The sequence below is a fragment of the Oncorhynchus keta genome, unplaced genomic scaffold, assembly GCF_023373465.1.
Source record: "Oncorhynchus keta strain PuntledgeMale-10-30-2019 unplaced genomic scaffold, Oket_V2 Un_contig_2848_pilon_pilon, whole genome shotgun sequence".
NCBI lineage: Eukaryota > Metazoa > Chordata > Actinopteri > Salmoniformes > Salmonidae > Oncorhynchus > Oncorhynchus keta.
In genome coordinates, this window is record NW_026286058.1 from 48,055 (window position 1) to 67,676 (window position 19,622).

The following is a 19,622-nucleotide window of genomic DNA, read 5'->3' on the forward strand; positions in this document are numbered from 1 at the left end:
AAGTACCCTCACGCCACACAACGTTCCTCCAATCAAAGTTCCCTCACGCCACACAACGTTCCTCCAATCAAAGTTCCCTCACGCCACACAACGTTCCTCCAATCAAAGTTCCCTCACGCCACACAACGTTCCTCCAATCAAAGTTCCCTCACGCCACACAACGTTCCTCCAATCAAAGTTCCCTCACGCCACACAACGTTCCTCCAATCAAAGTACCCTCACGCCACACAACGTTCCTCCAATCAAAGTTCCCTCACGCCACACAACGTTCCTCCAATCAAAGTTCCCTCGTTCCTCCAACGTTCCCTCCAACAAAGTTCCTCACGCCACACAACGTTCCTCCAATCAAAGTTCCCTCACGCCACACAACGTTCCTCCAATCAAAGTTCCCTCACGCCACACAACGTTCCTCCAATCAATCAAAGTTCCAATCAAAGTTCCCTCACGCCACACAACGTTCCTCCAATCAAAGTTCCCTCACGCCACACAACGTTCCTCCAATCAAAGTACCCTCACGCCACACAACGTTCCTCCAATCAAAGTACCCTCACGCCACACAACGCTCCTCCAATCAAAGTTCCCTCACGCCACACAACGTTCCTCCAATCAAACAGAACAACATGTTGTGCTACTCAACAGAAGGAATAGTGGAATGTCAGTCGAGGACCTGACCATGAACTTGGTTCAATTAATCCCACTGTCGGTAATGTTATGGATCATTATTGATAATTAACTACGGCGTTATATCTCGTTCCCCAAAGCATCACTGTCCTATACGAACACTGAGGATTACTGCAAATCACACTTCACATTGTATTCATTCAATTGGAACGGTCTGATTAAAAACCCTTAAATACTACCGATGGTTGACTCCCAAATTCTCTAAAATGGTTTCTGGAGTGGAGTGAACAAATGGAATGAGTTTCATTTCATTCTTTATAATTCTAGTTTCCATTTACTTTCACATCTCCAGTCCTGTCAGTTCAGTGGTCGTTTAAAAGTATTGGTAGACACGATAAGGTAAAACACATTTATTGATAATTTTTAACACTTCACATTGTGACTCCCGGGTGGACGCAGCGATCGAAGGCACTGCGGATTGTTCCGGGCTTTGTAACTGTCTACATCCTTGCCGTTCATCGCCGTTTCCATCTTCCCTGCGACCTGCCCTGTCAGGAACTGCGATGAGTAACAGCGTAGCCGGCGTTGCTACCATGACAACGACCATGAGGACAGTAATGTCTCTCCATCGCAGGTGAGGGGTCTTTGCAAATGAACGAAAGCAGTTTTTACAACAAGAAAATATCTTAAAGTGTTTTGTCCAAATACTGCTGGAGTCAACTAATAAAAGAATGGACCTGACCAGAGAGGTCCAGAACCTGAAGAACAGGGTGCAGTTCTCCCAGGGTCAGCACGATGAGGTGAAACAGGAGAACAGCTGTTCTCCCAGGGTCAGCACGATGAGGTGAAACAGGAGAACAGCAGTTCTCCCAGGGTCAGCACGATGAGGTGAAACAGGAGAACAGCAGTTCACCCAGGGTCAGCACAATGAGGTGAAACAGGAGAACAGCAGTTCACCCAGAGTCAGCACGATGAGGAGAAACAGGAGAACAGCAGTTCTCCCAGGGTCAGCACGATGAGGAGAAACAGGAGAACAGCAGTTCACCCAGGGTCAGCACAATGAGGAGAAACAGGAGAACAGCAGTTCTCCCAGAGTCAGCACGATGAGGTGAAACAGGAGAACAGCAGTTCTCCCAGGGTCAGCACGATGAGTAGAAACAGGAGAACAGCAGTTCACCCAGGGTCAGCACGATGAGGAGAAACAGGAGAACAGCAGTTCTCCCAGGGTCAGCACGATGAGTTGAAACAGGAGAACAGCAGTTCTCCCAGGGTCAGCACGATGAGGAGAAACAGGAGAACAGCAGTTCTCCCAGGGTCAGCACGATGAGGAGAAACAGGAGAACAGCAGTTCTCCCAGGGTCAGCACGATGAGGAGAAACAGGAGAACAGCAGTTCACCCAGGGTCAGCACGATGAGGAGAAACAGGAGAACAGCAGTTCTCCCAGGGTCAGCACGATGAGGTGAAACAGGAGAACAGCAGTTCTCCCAGGGTCAGCACGATGAGGTGAAACAGGAGAACAGCAGTTCTCCCAGGGTCAGCACGATGAGGTGAAACAGGAGAACAGCAGTTCTCCCAGGGTCAGCACGATGAGGTGAAACAGGAGAACAGCAGTTCTCCCAGGGTCAGCACGATGAGGAGAAACAGGAGAACAGCAGTTCACCCAGGGTCAGCACGGTGAGTTGAAACAGGAGAACAGCAGTTCTCCCAGGGTCAGCACGATGAGTTGAAACAGGAGAACAGCAGTTCACCCAGGGTCAGCACGATGAGGAGAAACAGGAGAACAGCAGTTCACCCAGGGTCAGCACGATGAGGAGAAACAGGAGAACAGCAGTTCTCCCAGGGTCAGCACGATGAGGTGAAACAGGAGAACAGCAGTTCTCCCAGGGTCAGCACGATGAGGAGAAACAGGAGAACAGCAGTTCTCCCAGGGTCAGCACGATGAGGAGAAACAGGAGAACAGCAGTTCTCCCAGGGTCAGCACGATGAGTAGAAACAGGAGAACAGCAGTTCTCCCAGGGTCAGCACGATGAGGAGAAACAGGAGAACAGCAGTTCTCCCAGGGTCAGCACGATGAGTTGAAACAGGAGAACAGCAGTTCACCCAGGGTCAGCACGATGAGGTGAAACAGGAGAACAGCAGTTCACCCAGGGTCAGCACGATGAGGAGAAACAGGAGAACAGGAGTTTATATATACACACACACACTCTAAATAAAAAGTGGCACAGTGCATTAGGAATGGACACAGTGAACAAAACATTAAGAACACCTTCCTAATATTGAGTTGCACCCTCTTTCCCTCAGAACAGCCTCAATTCATCAGGGACATGGACTCTACAAGGTGTCCAAAGCGTTCCACAGGGATGCTGGCCCATGTTGACTCTACAAGGTGTAGAAAGCGTTCCACAGGGATGCTGGCCCATGTTGACTCTACAAGGTGTCTAAAGCGTTCCACAGGGATGCTGGCCCATGTTGACTCTACAAGGTGTCTAAAGCATTCCACAGGGATGCTGGCCCATGTTGACTCTACAAGGTGTGGAAAGCGTTCCACAGAGATGCTGGCCCATGTTGACTCTACAAGGTGTTGAAAGCGTTCCACAGAGATGCTGGCCCATGTTGACTCTACAAGGTGTGGAAAGCGTTCCCACAGGGATGCTGGCCCATGTTGACTCTACAAGGTGTTGAAAGCGTTCCACAGGGATGCTGGCCCCATGTTGACTCTACAAGGTGTCTAAAGCGTTCCACAGGGATGCTGGTCCATGTTGACTCCAGGGATGCTGGTCCATGTTGACTCTACAAGGAGTAGAAAGCGTTCCACAGGGATGCTGGCCCATGTTGTCTCCAATGCTTCCCACAGTTGTGTCAAGTTGGCTGGATGTCCTTTGGGTGGTGGACCGTTCTCGATAAACACAGGAAAGTGTTGCAGTTCTTGACAGAACCAGTGTGCCTGGCACCTACTACCCTACCCCGTTCAAAGGGCACTTAAATCTTTGATCATTTACCCTCTCAAAGGCATCCATACACAATCTATGTCTCCAGGCTTAAAAAGCCTTCTTTAAACTTGTCTCCTCACCTTCATCTACACTGAATGGTCAGGGTTAATCTGCAGCATAGAAAGAGCAGGTGTTCCTAATGTTTTGTCCACTCCGTGTTTAACACAACCACAAACAGTAACAAAGAATCATTTTTTATTTTAATAGTAAAAGACACTTATTTAAAAAAAAAAAAAAGTTTAATAAAAGGGGACATTTTCTTTAAATACAAACATTTTAATAAAATGTAAGCTGCCTTGCCCCCCCTTCCCTCTAGAAAAAAAAAAAAACTAAAATAGCCTGGATTCATAGCATCATTCAACCCTCCCTTTCCAAACGCTCCGGAGTGAAGGTTCCCCTATCTACAGATCCAAGCCCCCCCCCCCCCAAAAAAAAGTAAACCATTGGTAGGGAAAACCAAGCATCTAGGGGCAAATTCCCCTGATGGTCGCGTTCCAGGCAGCCTACATTGCAGATGTTCACCATCCACCAATGGTTGGGCAACAGATTGCTATAACATAAGATGTGCTTAGCGGACATGTTAAACACCTGTCCAGGTTGTTGTGAGATCCAGGCGTCTGCAGTGCAGTCGTTCTGGAACTGGGCTGTAAAGGTCTCATTTCCCAGCCTGTTGGGCCTGTCGTCGCAGCAGCACGTAAATCTTCTCCTTGATCCAGTCCTTGTTGTACGGCTGGTACGTCTGTGTGTCGGCACGGTACCTAAGGAGGAGACAGACGGAACGATTTATTAAAACATGGGCTGGTACGTCTGTGTGTCGGCACGGTACCTAAGGAGGAGACAGACGGAACGATTTATTAAAACATGGGCTGGTACGTCTGTATGTCGGCACGGTACCTAAGGAGGAGACAGACGGAACGATTTATTAAAACATGGGCTGGTACGTCTGTGTGTCGGCACGGTACCTAAGGAGGAGACAGACGGAACGATTTATTAAAACATGGGCTGGTACGTCTGTGTGTCGGCACGGTACCTAAGGAGGAGACAGACGGAACGATTTATTAAAACATGGGCTGGTACGTCTGTGAGTCTGCACGGTACCTAAGGAGGAGACAGACGGAACGATTTATTAAAACATGGGCTGGTACGTCTGTGTGTCGGCACGGTACCTAAGGAGGAGACAGACGGAACGATTTATTAAAACATGGGCTGGTAACGTCTGTGTGTCGGCACGGTACCTAAGGAGGAGACAGACGGAACGATTTATTAAAACATGGGCTGGTACGTCTGTGTGTCGGCACGGTACCTAAGGAGGAGACAGACGGAACGATTTATTAAAACATGGGCTGGTACGTCTGTGAGTCTGCACGGTACCTAGAGGAGACAGACGGAACGATTTATTAAAACATGGGCTGGTACGTCTGAGTCTGCACGGTACCTAGAGGAGACAGACGGAACGATTTATTAAAACATGGGCTGGTACGTCTGTGAGTCTGCACGGTACCTAGAGGAGACAGACGGAACGATTTATTAAAACATGGGCTGGTACGTCTGTGTCCGCATGGCCCAGTACGTCTGTGAGTCTGCACGGTACCTAGGAGGAGACGGGCTGGTATGTCTGTGTGTCCGCACGGTACCTAGAGGAGACAGACGGAACGATTTATTAAAACATGGGCTGGTACGTCTGTGTGTCCGCTCGGTACCTAGGAGGAGACAGACGGAACGATTTATTAAAACATGGGCTGGTACGTCTGTGTGTCCGCACGGTACTTAATGGAGAAAACACTAGCCTACGTCAATCTACTATCCCCCGTAGTACAAAAGTTGACCTATTATATTCTGCGTGAGAAATAAATATTCCAAACATAGTCTGGGACAGTTGTGGGATGCGATAGATCCCCAAATGAATACAACCACTAGTAGTGGTAGTGACTGGTTATAGTAGTGGTAGTGACTGGTTATAGTAGTGGTAGTGACTGGTTATAGTAGTGGTAGTGACTGGTTATAGTCAGTGGTAGTGACTGGTTATAGTAGTGGTAGTGACTGGTTATAGTAGTGGTAGTGACTGGTTATAGTAGTGACTGGTTATAGTAGTGGTAGTGACTGGTTATAGTAGTGACTGGTTATAGTAGTGGTAGTGACTGGTTATAGTAGTGGTAGTGATGTTGTGTCTGTGTCCAAACATTATGCTTTATATTCAGGACAAAGTTAATAGCCACAGCCACAACATGGATAATCCTGAATGAATCGTGAATAATGACTGAGAAAGTTAGAGGGTCAAAGTTCATACCTCCAAGACATGCTAACCTCCCCTGTTATTGGTAATGGTGAGAGGTTAGATCATACCTCCAAGACATGCTAACCTCCCCTGTTATTGGTAATGGTGAGAGGTTAGATCATACCTCCAAGACATGCTAACCTCCCCTGTTATTGGTAATGGTGAGAGGTTAGATCATACCTCAAGACATGCTAACCTCCTGTTATTGGTAATGGTGAGAGGTTAGATCATACCTCAAGACATGCTAACCTCCCCTGTTATTGGTAATGGTGAGATCATATCTCCAAGACATGCTAACCTCCCTGTTATTGGTAATGGTGAGATCATATCTCCAAGACATGCTAACCTCCCTGTTATTGGTAATGGTGAGAGGTTAGATCATATCTCCAAGACATGCTAACCTCCCCTGTTATTGGTAATGGTGAGAGGTTAGATCATACCTCCAAGACATGCTAACCTCCCTGTTATTGGTAATGGTGAGATCATATCTCCAAGACATGCTAACCTCCCTGTTATTGGTAATGGTGAGATCATACCTCCAAGACATGCTAACCTCCCCTGTTATTGGTAATGGTGAGAGGTTAGATCATATCTCCAAGACATGCTAACCTCCCCTGTTATTGGTAATGGTGAGAGGTTAGATTATACCTCCAAGACATGCTAACCTCCCCTGTTATTGGTAATGGTGAGAGGTTAGATTATACCTCCAAGACATGCTAACCTCCCCTGTTATTGGTAATGGTGAGAGGTTAGATCATACCTCCAAGACATGCTAACCTCCCCTGTTATTGGTAATGGTGAGAGGTTAGATTATACCTCCAAGACATGCTAACCTCCCCTGTTATTGGTAATGGTGAGAGGTTAGATCATACCTCCAAGACATGCTAACCTCCCCTGTTATTGGTAATGGTGAGATCATATCTCCAAGACATGCTAACCTCCCTGTTATTGGTAATGGTGAGGTTAGACCATATCTCCAAGACATGCTAACCTCCCTGTTATTGGTAATGGTGAGAGGTTAGATCATACCTCCAAGACATGCTAACCTCCCTGTTATTGGTAATGGTGAGAGGTTAGATCATACCTCCAAGACATGCTAACCTCCCCTGTTATTGGTAATGGTGAGATCATATCTCCAAGACATGCTAACCTCCCCTGTTATTGGTAATGGTGAGAGGTTAGATCATACCTCCAAGACATGCTAACCTCCCCTGTTATTGGTAATGGTGAGAGGTTAGATCATATCTCCAAGACATGCTAACCTCCCCTGTTATTGGTAATGGTGAGAGGTTAGATTATACCTCCAAGACATGCTAACCTCCCCTGTTATTGGTAATGGTGAGAGGTTAGATTATACCTCCAAGACATGCTAACCTCCCCTGTTATTGGTAATGGTGAGAGGTTAGATCATACCTCCAAGACATGCTAACCTCCCCTGTTATTGGTAATGGTGAGAGGTTAGATCATATCTCCAAGACATGCTAACCTCCCCTGTTATTGGTAATGGTGAGAGGTTAGACCATACCTCCAAGACATGCTAACCTCCCCTGTTATTGGTAATGGTGAGAGGTTAGTTCATACCTCCAAGACATGCTAACCTCCCCTGTTATTGGTAATGGTGAGGTTAGACCATACCTCCAAGACATGCTAACCTCCCCTGTTATTGGTAATGGTGAGAGGTTAGATCATACCTCCAAGACATGCTAACCTCCCCTGTTATTGGTAATGGTGAGAGGTTAGTTCATCATAAATCACCTGTACAGCAGGTTTGAAACCTAGGACGGCTCTTAACAGAGTAATACAAACTTCGGTAAACACTTAAAAAGTCTGTGGATATAAAGCATTTTTACACGTTATATGCATCAACAAACTTGTCATAATTACAATTCACAACACAAATCGCAGGTTAATAATATATATTCATTCCCAGACAAAAATAAATGGATTTGATCCCGTTCAGACAGGGACCTTGTACTGTGGGGAAATACCAGGTCATCATCACTACAGCACCACAATACAGCACCACCACACTACAGCACCACACTACCACACTACAGCACCACCACACTACAGCACCACACTACAGCACCACACTCCATTCTACAGCACCACACTACACTACAGCACCACCACACTACAGCACCACCACACTACAGCACCACCACACTACAGCACCACCACACTACAGCACCACCACACTACAGCACCACCACACTACACTACAGCACCACACTCCATTCTACAGCACCACACTACAGCACCACACTCCATTCTACAGCACCACACTACAGCACCACACTCCATTCTACAGCACCACACTCCATTCTACAGCACCACACTCAAGCACCACACTCCATTCTACAGCACCACACTCCAGCACCACACTCCATTCTACAGCACCACACTCCATTCTACAGCACCACAGCCAATGATATAGAAAGTCAACATTTCACACAGTAGGGTATATGAAATACTTGTCAACCTGTTTTAAAACTGATCCTCTGTGTCTCACTGGAAACTGTTAAGTCTCGGTGTACGGTGTCCACTGTTTTACGAACGACTCCCGTTGTTGTCACCTCAGAGAGAGTGTAACGTTGGCCCGGCCCGACAGCAACGTTGGCCCGGCCCGACAGCAACGTTGGCCCGGCCCGACAGCAACGTTGGCCCGGCCCGACAGCAACGTTGGCCCGGCCCGACAGCAACGTTGGCCCGGCCCGACAGCAACGTTGGCCCGGCCCGGCAGCAACGTTAGCCCGGCCCGGCAGCAACGTTAGCCCGGCCCGACAGTAACGTTAGCCCGGTGTTAAAACCTGAGCACACACCTGCTGGTGATTAAGTTTCAGCCTTGCTTAACAGATAGGTGGAGAATTGGGACGCAACCCAAAGTATGTACACGTTTTCGTATTTATTTAAACTTTTATTTAACTAGACAAGTCAGTTAAGAACAAGTTCTTATTACCAATGACGGCCTAGGAACAGTGGGTTAACTGCCCGTTCAGGGGCAGAACGACTAGGAACAGTACCTCGTTCTGCCGACAGATTTTTACCTTGTCAGCTTGGAGATTCGATCCAGCAACCTTTCGATTACCGCCACCTGCCTCCTCTAACCACCGGGCCACCTGCCTCCTCTAACCACTAGGCCACCTGCCTCCTCTAACCACTAGGCCACCTGCCTCCTCTAACCACTAGCCAATTTACGCTTTTAAATCTTTGACAGGGACGGCGAACTTCAGGAAAAGGTTGGAAAATCCAGACACGTCGAAATCTGTGTGAAAAACCAGACAGCAGTTTGACTTACACCAAGCAGCTGAGGTCAGCCAGGTCATGGATGAAGTCAAACAGTTGACTGATGTCATAGGTGATGGATGGTGTGTTGGGGTTCATTCTCTTCAGGTGCCTCCTCGTACATCTTACACACGCCTGGAAGGAGAGACATACATCCGTCACAGGCATCAAAATTCACCCACAAATGACAACAGGTCTAGGCATAATTGAGAAAGTGATTAGGTCATTTTATGAATTGCCCAGCATGCAACACCATTAAAAAGAGGATTGTTAGCCTTTTGGTTACCCCACAGTGCACAATAATGAAGTCTATTCCTGCTGAAATGGTAAACCACTACTTTAAGATGAAGCACCCCCAAGCATTCAGATGGGACAAGGACTGGGTATTTAGCCTATGGGGTGGAGCTCTCAACCCTGTTCCCAGAGAGCTGCCCTCCTATAGGTTCACTCCAAGCCTGTTCCTGTAGAGCAACCCTCCTATAGGTTCACTCCAAGCCTGTTCCTGTAGAGCTACGATCCTATAGGTTCACTCCAAGCCTACCGTCCTATAGGTTCACTCCAAGCCTGTTCCTGTAGAGCTACGATCCTATAGGTTCACTCCAAGCCTGTTCCTGTAGAGCTACGATCCTATAGGTTCACTCCAAGCCTGTTCCTGTAGAGCTACGATCCTATAGGTTCACTCCAACCCTGTTCCTGTAGAGCTACGATCCTATAGGTTCACTCCAAGCCTGTTCCTGTAGAGCTACGATCCTATAGGTTCACTCCAAGCCTGTTCCCAGAGAGCTACCATCCTATAGGTTCACTCCAAGCCTGTTCCTGTAGAGCTACCCTCCTATAGGTTCACTCCAAGCCTGTTCCTGTAGAGCTACGATCCTATAGGTTCACTCCAAGCCTGTTCCTGTAGAGCAACCCTCCTATAGGTTCACTCCAAGCCTACCGTCCTATAGGTTCACTCCAAGCCTGTTCCTGTAGAGCAACCCTCCTATAGGTTCACTCCAAGCCTGTTCCTGTAGAGCTACGATCCTATAGGTTCACTCCAAGCATGTTCCTGTAGAGCTACGATCCTATAGGTTCACTCCAAGCCTGTTCCCAGAGAGCTACCATCCTATAGGTTCACTCCAAGCCTGTTCCTGTAGAGCTACGATCCTATTGGTTCACTCCTAGCCTGTTCCTGTAGAGCTACCATCCTATAGGTTCACTCCAAGCCTACCCTCCTATAGGTTCACTCCAAACCTACCCTCCTATTGGTTCACTCCTAGCCTGTTCCTGTAGAGCTACCATCCTATAGGTTCACTCCAAGCCTACCCTCCTATAGGTTCACTCCAAGCCTGTTCCCAGAGAACTACCCTCCTATAGGTTCACTCCAAGCCTGTTCCTATAGAGCTACAGTCCTATAGGTTCACTCCAAGCCTGTTCCTGTAGAGCTACCATCCTATAGGTTCACTCCTAGCCTGTTCCTGTAGAGCTACCATCCTATAGGTTCACTCCAAGCCTACCCTCCTATAGGTTCACTCCAAGCCTGTTCCCAGAGAACTACCCTCCTATAGGTTCACTCCAAGCCTGTTCCCAGAGAACTACCCTCCTATAGGTTCACTCCAAGCCTGTTCCCAGAGAACTACCCTCCTATAGGTTCACTCCAAGCCTGTTCCTATAGAGCTACAGTCCTATAGGTTCACTCCAAGCCTGTTCCTGTAGAGCTACCATCCTATAGGTTCACTCCTAGCCTGTTCCTGTAGAGCTACCATCCTATAGGTTCACTCCAAGCCTACCCTCCTATAGGTTCACTCCAAGCCTGTTCCCAGAGAACTACCCTCCTATAGGTTCACTCCAAGCCTACAGTCCTATAGGTTCACTCCAACCCTGTTCCTGTAGAGCTACCCTCCTATTGGTTCACTCCAAGCCTGTTCCTGTAGAGCTACCATCCTATAGGTTCACTCCAAGCCTACCCTCCTATAGGTTCACTCCAAGCCTGTTCCCAGAGAACTACCCTCCTATAGGTTCACTCCAAGCCTGTTCCCAGAGAACTACCGTCCTATAGGTTCACTCCAAAACCAGCACACCTGGGGGAGGCTGTCAATTTACCTTCCATGCACTCGTTGACTGATTCATAGTCAGCATACGTCCGTCCCTCTGGTCTCTTAGTGGGCTGGACCAACAAGATTGTATGAGACTGTAACAATAACAGAACGCAGTAGACGTGTCAGTAACAGAACACAGTAGACGTGTCAGTAACAGAACGCAGTAGACGTGTCAGTAACAGAACGCAGTAGACGTGTCAGTAACAGAACGCAGTAGGCGTGTCAGTAACAGAACGCAGTAGGCGTGTCAGTAACAGAACGCAGTAGGCGTGTCAATAACAGAACGCAGTAGACGTGTCAGTAACAGAACGCAGTAGGCGTGTCAATAACAGAACGCAGTAGGCGTGTCAATAACAGAACGCAGTAGACGTGTCAGTAACAGAACGCAGTAGGCGTGTCAGTAACAGAACGCAGTAGGCGTGTCAGTAACAGAACGCAGTAGACGTGTCAGTAACAGAACGCAGTAGACGTGTCAGTAACAGAACGCAGTAGACGTGTCAGTAACAGAACGCAGTAGGCGTGTCAGTAACAGAACGCAGTAGGCGTGTCAGTAACAGAACGCAGTAGGCGTGTCAGTAACAGAACGCAGTAGACGTGTCAGTAACAGAACGCAGTAGACGTGTCAGTAACAGAACGCAGTAGACGTGTCAGTAACAGAACGCAGTAGACGTGTCAGTAACAGAACGCAGTAGACGTGTCAGTAACAGAACGCAGTAGACGTGTCAGTAACAGAACGCAGTAGACGTGTCAGTTCTCAAATCAACTTTTCAGTTTCAGTAAGATTAATACAACTCAAATACCAGGTTAGTGGTATTTTATAGCATCTCTGTCAGGCAGTAGAACGCGCTGCCCCGTCGCGCAGTAGAACGCGCAGCCCCGTCGAGCGCAGTAGAACGCGCAGCCCCGTCGAGCGCAGTAGAACGCGCAGCCCCGTCGAGCAGTAGAACGCGCAGCCCCGTCGAGCAGTAGAACGCGCAGCCCCGTCGAGCAGTAGAACGCGCAGCCCCGTCGAGCAGTAGAACGCGCAGCCCCGTCGAGCAGTAGAACGCGCAGCCCCGTCGAGCAGTAGAACGCGCAGCCCCGTCGAGCAGTAGAACGCGCAGCCCCGTCGAGCAGTAGAACGCGCAGCCCCGTCGAGCAGTAGAACGCGCAGCCCCGTCGAGCAGTAGAACGCGCAGCCCCGTCGAGCAGTAGATCGCGCAGCCCCGTCGAGCAGTAGATCGCGCAGCCCCGTCGAGCAGTAGATCGCGCAGCCCCGTCGAGCAGTAGATCGCGCAGCCCCGCCGAGCAGTAGATCGCGCAGCCCCGTCGAGCAGTAGATCGCGCAGCCCCGTCGAGCAGTAGATCGCGCAGCCCCGCCGAGCAGTAGATCGCGCAGCCCCGTCGAGCAGTAGATCGCGCAGCCCCGTCCCGAGCAGTAGATCGCGCAGCCCCGTCGAGCAGTAGATCGCGCAGCCCCGTCGAGCAGTAGATCGCGCAGCCCCGTCGAGCAGTAGATCGCGCAGCCCCGTCGAGCAGTAGATCGCGCAGCCCCGTCGAGCAGTAGATCGCGCAGCCCCGTCGAGCAGTAGATCGCGCAGCCCCGTCGAGCAGTAGATCGCGCAGCCCCGTCGAGCAGTAGATCGCGCAGCCCCGTCGAGCAGTAGATCGCGCAGCCCCGTCGAGCAGTAGAACGCGCAGCCCCGTCGAGCAGTAGAACGCGCAGCCCCGTCGAGCAGTAGAACGCGCAGCCCCGTCGAGCAGTAGAACGCGCAGCCCCGTCGAGCAGTAGATCGCGCAGCCCCGTCGAGCAGTAGATCGCGCAGCCCCGTCGAGCAGTAGATCGCGCAGCCCCGTCGAGCAGTAGATCGCGCAGCCCCGTCGAGCAGTAGATCGCGCAGCCCCGTCGAGCAGTAGATCGCGCAGCCCCGTCGAGCAGTAGATCGCGCAGCCCCGTCGAGCAGTAGATCGCGCAGCCCCGTCGAGCAGTAGAACGCGCAGCCCCGTCGAGCAGTAGAACGCGCAGCCCCGTCCCGAGCAGTAGAACGCGCAGCCCCGTCGAGCAGTAGAACGCGCAGCCCCGTCGAGCAGTAGAACGCGCAGCCCGTCGAGCAGTAGAACGCGCAGCCCCGTCGAGCAGTAGAACGCGCAGCCCCGTCGAGCAGTAGAACGCGCAGCCCGTCGAGCAGTAGAACGCGTAGCCCCGTCGAGCAGTAGAACGCGCAGCCCCGTCGAGCAGTAGAACGCGCAGCCCCGTCGAGCAGTAGAACGCGCAGCCCCGTCGAGCAGTAGAACGCGCAGCCCAGACACTGTAGCAGTTTCACACAGATCCACAAGGTGCCTCCAGTTGAGGAACCACACTTTCTCCCGAATTAGGCGTGTGTTCAGTGCATGCTCCATTACACAGGTGGCCGCCGCTGTCTGTCTTCCATAAAACATGCGCTGTAACATGGATATATGGCCGTGTGGAAACAAGGTGAGTATCTTTTTCACCTTTTTATTATTTCTCGCTGATATGAAAGAGAAGGAAGGTCCTTATGCCTCCAAATCCGTACCGTACCGCAAGCGACGCGTTTTAATGTTCAGATTGAGTTTCGGGATTTTTAACTAAACCTCCCCCCCTTACATGAGACGCCTTTGTCCAATGACGAATGTAATGTGGAACAGAGTGATGACAAAGGGCTACAGTAACTCGGAATACAACACAGGATGACAATGACTGGTTAATTAACACGCAGACTGAACATATATAACTGAACGTTATTATAACACGATGTAATATAAGAAGCTGGTATACGACCGTCATATGTTTAAAAACGACTCACTTCATCAGCAAACTAGTTAACGTTCATCCGTTCGTTGATTGACATGCGTGCAGTTTTAAAACAAGGCTAGCTGGTAATCTACTCAATAATTTCCCCCAGGTAAACTACTCGAATGCAAATCTATTGATGTTATTTTTTTTTTTAAATACAACTAACCATAATTCCTTCGCCGTGCTCTTGAAGTAAGTAAGATTTCTCGTGCTACGCGATTTAGATTTGATGGCACAACAAGACCGGAAGTGACTTTTGATACCGGAAGAATTACTTTCGGAACGCGAGAAGGGTTAGTGCTATTTTCTAATCCTTGGGACGTTCCTAAACGAGTGTTACCATGTTTGCGGTTTTCAAGCTAAAATTGGACTGCTTTGAAAACGATGTCGCGGGTGAAAATGTATTGGTGGCTGTCTGCGGGCTTTGGGGCTATTTCTAACTTGCACCGCGGTCACCATGGCATTTTCTTAAATATACATATATTTGTGTGACCTGCTGTGTGTAGACTGTCAGGCACGCTGTTCCTCAGTAGCCCATTCCAGCAGGCCATTGGGAAACACAAGCACTTCTTTTCTCGAAATCGCCTCGCTATTCATGTTGAATAAATTAATCTGTTAATTTTAGCTAAGAACGCTGCTTAAATCGTTCAGTTTACATCTTGTCAAGTCTACTGTATACTATCTGAAATGAGATGTAGGCCTATCAGGGGCTGTAGGCTACCTACCTTTTATCTAAGCAAACCATGGCAAAATTGAATGACAATCATAAACCCTGATTTTTGTTAGTAGCCTATGCCTATTCAAATTACAAGTCAATCTCTGAAAAGGGCCATTTATAACGGGTTTTAGTCTGAACATCTGGCACATAATAACAGCAGAATTACCAAGTGTTCATCTAAGTGTTTCTTGCTCAGAGATTGAGATCCAATGCCCAACGTTCATCACTCAAACTCTTCTGTCAGATGTACTATGGTTATGCACAATGCGCAAAGGGGATTTATTTACAAGTATAAACCTGGTTCGAAACCTTGAATACTGATTGGCTGAAAGCCGTGCTATATTTAAGAATTAAAGCCCGATGGGGGTGTGATATATGGACAATATACCACAGCTAAGGTCTGTTTTTAAGCTCGACGCAAAGCGGAGTGCCTGGATACAGCCCTTAGTTGTGGTATATTGGTCATATATCCCAAATCCCAGAGGTGCCTTATTGCTAATATAAACTGGTTACCAACCTACTTAGAGCAGTAAAAATGCATGTTTTGTCCTACCCGTGTTATACGGTCTGATATACTACGGCTGTCAGCCAATCAGCATTCAGGTTTCGAACCAACCAGTTTATAACAGACCATATACCACAGGTTTGACAAAACACACCGTTTTACTGTTCTAATTACGTTGGTAACCAGTATATAATAGCAATAAGGCACCCCCAGGGGCTTGTGGAAGACGTCCCTAACCCATTGAAGTTAAGAAAATATTAAAAGGTTACAGTGAGGGTTAGGTAAGGGTTAATGGTTAAGGTAGGGGGTTAAAAGGGATACTTCGAGATTCTGGCAATGAAGCCGTTTATCTACTTCCCCAGAGTCTGATGAACTCATGGATACCATCCAGTATGAAGGAAGTTAGAGGTACTTTCACGAGCCAATGCTAACTAGCGTTAGCGCAATGTATGCAAGTCTATATTATCTACTATTATGCTAGCTGATACCATACACGTCCAGTCATTGCGCTAACGCTAATTAGCAATTGCGCTAACTCTTGGTGTTTTGTATTTTATTTGGAATCCCCATTAGCTGTTTCAAAAGCAGCGGTTACTCTTCCTGGGGTCCAACACAAAACATGAAACATGACATAATACAGGACATTAATAAACAAGAACAGCTCAAGGACAATACGATGTGTATTTTTTTAAAGGCACATATCAATACATATCAAGGAGAGGCCTTGTGCCTTGAAGTGTTGCTTTCTCTGCCCTCATATCAATACATAAACACAAACTATCTAGGTCCAATAGGGGAGAGGTGTTGCTTTCTCTGCCCTCATATCAATACATAAACACAGACTATCTAGGTCCAATAGGGGAGAGGTGTTGCTTTCTCTGCCCTCATATCAATACATAAACACAGACTATCTAGGTCCAATAGGGGAGAGGTGTTGCTTTCTCTGCCCTCATATCAATACATAAACACAAACTATCTAGGTCCAATAGGGGAGAGGTGTTGCTTTCTCTGCCCTCATATCAATACATAAACACAAACTATCTAGGTCCAATAGGGGAGAGGTGTTGCTTTCTCTGCCCTCATATCAATACATAAACACAGACTATCTAGGTCCAATAGGGAGAGGTGTTGCTTTCTCTGCCCTCATATCAATACATAAACACAGACTATCTAGGTCCAATAGGGGAGAGGTGTTGCTTTATCTGCCCTCATATCAATACATAAACAGACTATCTAGGTCCACTAGGGGAGAGGTGTTGCTTTCTCTGCCCTCATATCAATACATAAACACAAACTATCTAGGTCCAATAGGGGAGAGGTGTTGCTTTCTCTGCCCTCATATCAATACATAAACACAAACTATCTAGGTCCACTAGGGGAGAGGTGTTGCTTTCTCTGCCCTCATATCAATACATAAACACAAACTATCTAGGTCCACTAGGGGAGAGGTGTTGCTTTCTCTGCCCTCATATCAATACATAAACACAGACTATCTAGGTCCAATAGGGGAGAGGTGTTGCTTTCTCTGCCCTCATATCAATACATAAACACAAACTATCTAGGTCCACTAGGGAGAGGTGTTGCTTTCTCTGCCCTCATATCAATACATACACACAGACTATCTAGGTCCACTAGGGAGAGGTGTTGCTTTCTCTGCCCTCATATCAATACATAAACACAGACTATCTAGGTCCAATAGGGAGAGGTGTTGCTTTCTCTGCCCTCATATCAATACATAAACACAGACTATCTAGGTCCAATAGGGAGAGGTGTTGCTTTCTCTGCCCTCATATCAATACATAAACACAGACTATCTAGGTCCAATAGGGAGAGGTGTTGCTTTATCTGCCCTCATATCAATACATAAACACAAACTATCTAGGTCCAATAGGGGAGAGGTGTTGCTTTCTCTGCCCTCATATCAATACATAAACACAAACTATCTGGGTCCACTAGGGAGAGGTGTTGCTTTCTCTGCCCTCATATCAATACATAAACACAGACTATCTAGGTCCACTAGGGGAGAGGTGTTGCTTTCTCTGCCCTCATATCAATACATAAACACAAACTATCTAGGTCCAATAGGGAGAGGTGTTGCTTTCTCTGCCCTCATATCAATACATAAACACAGACTATCTAGGTCCACTAGGGGAGAGGTGTTGCTTTATCTGCCCTCATATCAATACATAAACACAGACTATCTGGGTCCACTAGGGGAGAGGTGTTGCTTTCTCTGCCCTCATATCAATACATAAACACAAACTATCTAGGTCCACTAGGGGAGAGGTGTTGCTTTTCTCTGCCCTCATATCAATACATAAACACAGACTATCTAGGTCCAATAGGGAGAGAACAAGTTATTCAAGCAGTCTCTCCACAAGTCTGAGCCAGAGAGAGACGTCCGTCCCTCTGGTCTCTTGGTGGGCTGGACCAACAGGATCGTATGAGACTGGACCAACAGGATCGTATGAGACTGGACCAACAGGATCGTATTTATGTAATCTCTCTGATTACAATGAAGAGCAAGACGTGCAGCTCTGTTCTGGGCCAGCTGCAACTTAGGTCTTTCCTTGCAGCACTGGAGCACACGACTGGACAATAATCAAGATTAGATCAAACTAGAGCCTGCAGGACTTGACTACGACTGGACAATAATCAAGATTAGATAAAACTAGAGCCTGCAGGACTTGACTACGACTGGACAATAATCAAGATTAGATCAAACTAGAGCCTGCAGGACTTGACTACAACTGGACAATAATCAAGATTAGACTAAACTAGAGCCTGCAGGACTTGACTACGACTGGACAATAATCAAGATTAGACTAAACGAGAGCCTGCAGGACTTGACTACAACTGGACAATAATCAAGATTAGACTAAACTAGAGCCTGCAGGACTTCCGTTTTGGAGAGTGGTGTCAGAAAAGTAGCGCATCTATTTTTCCCCATCAAGATTTACATGCTAAAATCGCTGCATTTAAAGTACACCAACATTTTTTCCCATCATTCTTTATGTCATTGATCTTGGCTTCATAATACAGTTTCTTGTTCTTCTTGTTGTTGAGTTTAGTCACATAATTTCTCAGTTTGCAGTAAATCAGCCAATCAGATGTGCAGCCAGACTTATTAGCCACTCCTTTTGCCCCCATTTCTTTCAATCATATAGTTTTTAAATTCCTCATCAATCCATGGAGCCTCAACAGTTCTAACGGTCAGTTTCTTAACAGGTTCATGTTTATCAATAACTGGAAGAAGCAATTTCAGAAGTTCATCAAGTGCAGCGTCTGGATGCTCCTCATTAATCACATCAGACCAACAAATATTTTATATGTTTAGTGAGTCCTCCAGATCAGAGGCAGTAGGGATGACCAGGGATGTTCTCTGTTTAGCGAGTCCTCCAGATCAGATGCAGTAGGGATGACCAGGGATGTTCTCTGTTTAGTGAGTCCTCCAGATCAGAGGCAGTAGGGATGACCAGGATGTTCTCTGTTTAGCGAGTCCTCCAGATCAGAGGCAGTAGGGATGACCAGGGATGTTCTCTGTTTAGTGTGTCCTCCAGATCAGAGGCAGTAGGGATGACCAGGGATGTTCTCTGTTTAGCGAGTCCTCCAGATCAGAGGCAGTAGGGATGACCAGGGATGTTCTCTGTTTAGTGAGTCCACCAGATCAGAGGCAGTATGGATGACCAGGGATGTTCTCTGTTTAGCGAGTCCTCCAGATCAGAGGCAGTAGGGATGACCAGGGATGTTCTGTTTAGCGAGTCCACCAGATCAGAGGCAGTCGGGATGACCAGGGATGTTCTCTGTTTAGCGAGTCCTCCAGATCAGAGGCAGTAGGGATGACCAGGCATGTTCTCTGTTTAGCGAGTCCTCCAGATCAGAGGCAGTAGGGATGACCAGGGATGTTCTCTGTTTAGCGAGTCCTCCAGATCAGAGGCAGTAGGGATGACCAGGGATGTTCTCTGTTTAGCGAGTCCTCCAGATCAGAGGCAGTAGTGATGACCAGGGATGTTCTCTGTTTAGCGAGTCCGCCAGGTCAGGAGCAGTAGGGATGACCAGGGATGTTCTCTGTTTAGTGAGTCCTCCAGATCAGAGGCAGTAGTGATGACCAGGGATGTTCTCTGTTTAGCGAGTCCGCCAGATCAGAGGCAGTAGGGATAACCAGGGATGTTCTCTGTTTAGTGAGTCCTCCAGATCAGAGGCAGTAGGGATAACCAGGGATGTTCTCTGTTTAGTGAGTCCTCCAGATCAGAGGCAGTAGGGATGACCAGGGATGTTCTCTGTTTAGTGAGTCCTCCAGATCAGAGGCAGTAGGGATGACCAGGGATGTTCTCTGTTTAGTGAGTCCTCCAGAT

General features: G+C 47.9%; 2 long non-coding RNA genes and 1 pseudogene across 7 annotated transcripts; 1 reads left to right on the forward strand and 2 right to left on the reverse strand.

The window, feature by feature from the left end:
* Positions 1-432: 432 nt before the first annotated feature.
* On the forward strand, positions 433-3,699 carry LOC127923129 (uncharacterized). Of its 2 annotated transcripts, none has more exons than XR_008113447.1 (3): positions 433-1,421; positions 1,466-3,248; positions 3,298-3,699. It is a non-coding gene; the product is annotated as an uncharacterized LOC127923129 (long non-coding RNA). The 2 variants fall into 2 exon arrangements; XR_008113448.1 differs by lacking the exon at positions 433-1,421 and having other exon boundaries at positions 1,448-3,056; positions 3,201-3,248.
* A 137-nt stretch (positions 3,700-3,836) lies between these two features.
* Positions 3,837-14,366, reverse strand: LOC118362202 (enhancer of rudimentary homolog; annotated as a pseudogene).
* Positions 5,922-7,435, reverse strand: LOC127923130 (uncharacterized). 5 transcript variants are annotated; one of them, XR_008113453.1, is made up of 3 exons: positions 7,150-7,435; positions 6,592-6,776; positions 5,922-6,067 (listed from the first exon to the last, which is right to left on the reverse strand). It is a non-coding gene; the product is annotated as an uncharacterized LOC127923130 (long non-coding RNA). The 5 variants fall into 5 exon arrangements; XR_008113454.1 differs by having other exon boundaries at positions 6,592-6,759; positions 7,189-7,425; XR_008113449.1 differs by having other exon boundaries at positions 7,038-7,396.
* Positions 14,367-19,622: the final 5,256 nt, after the last annotated feature.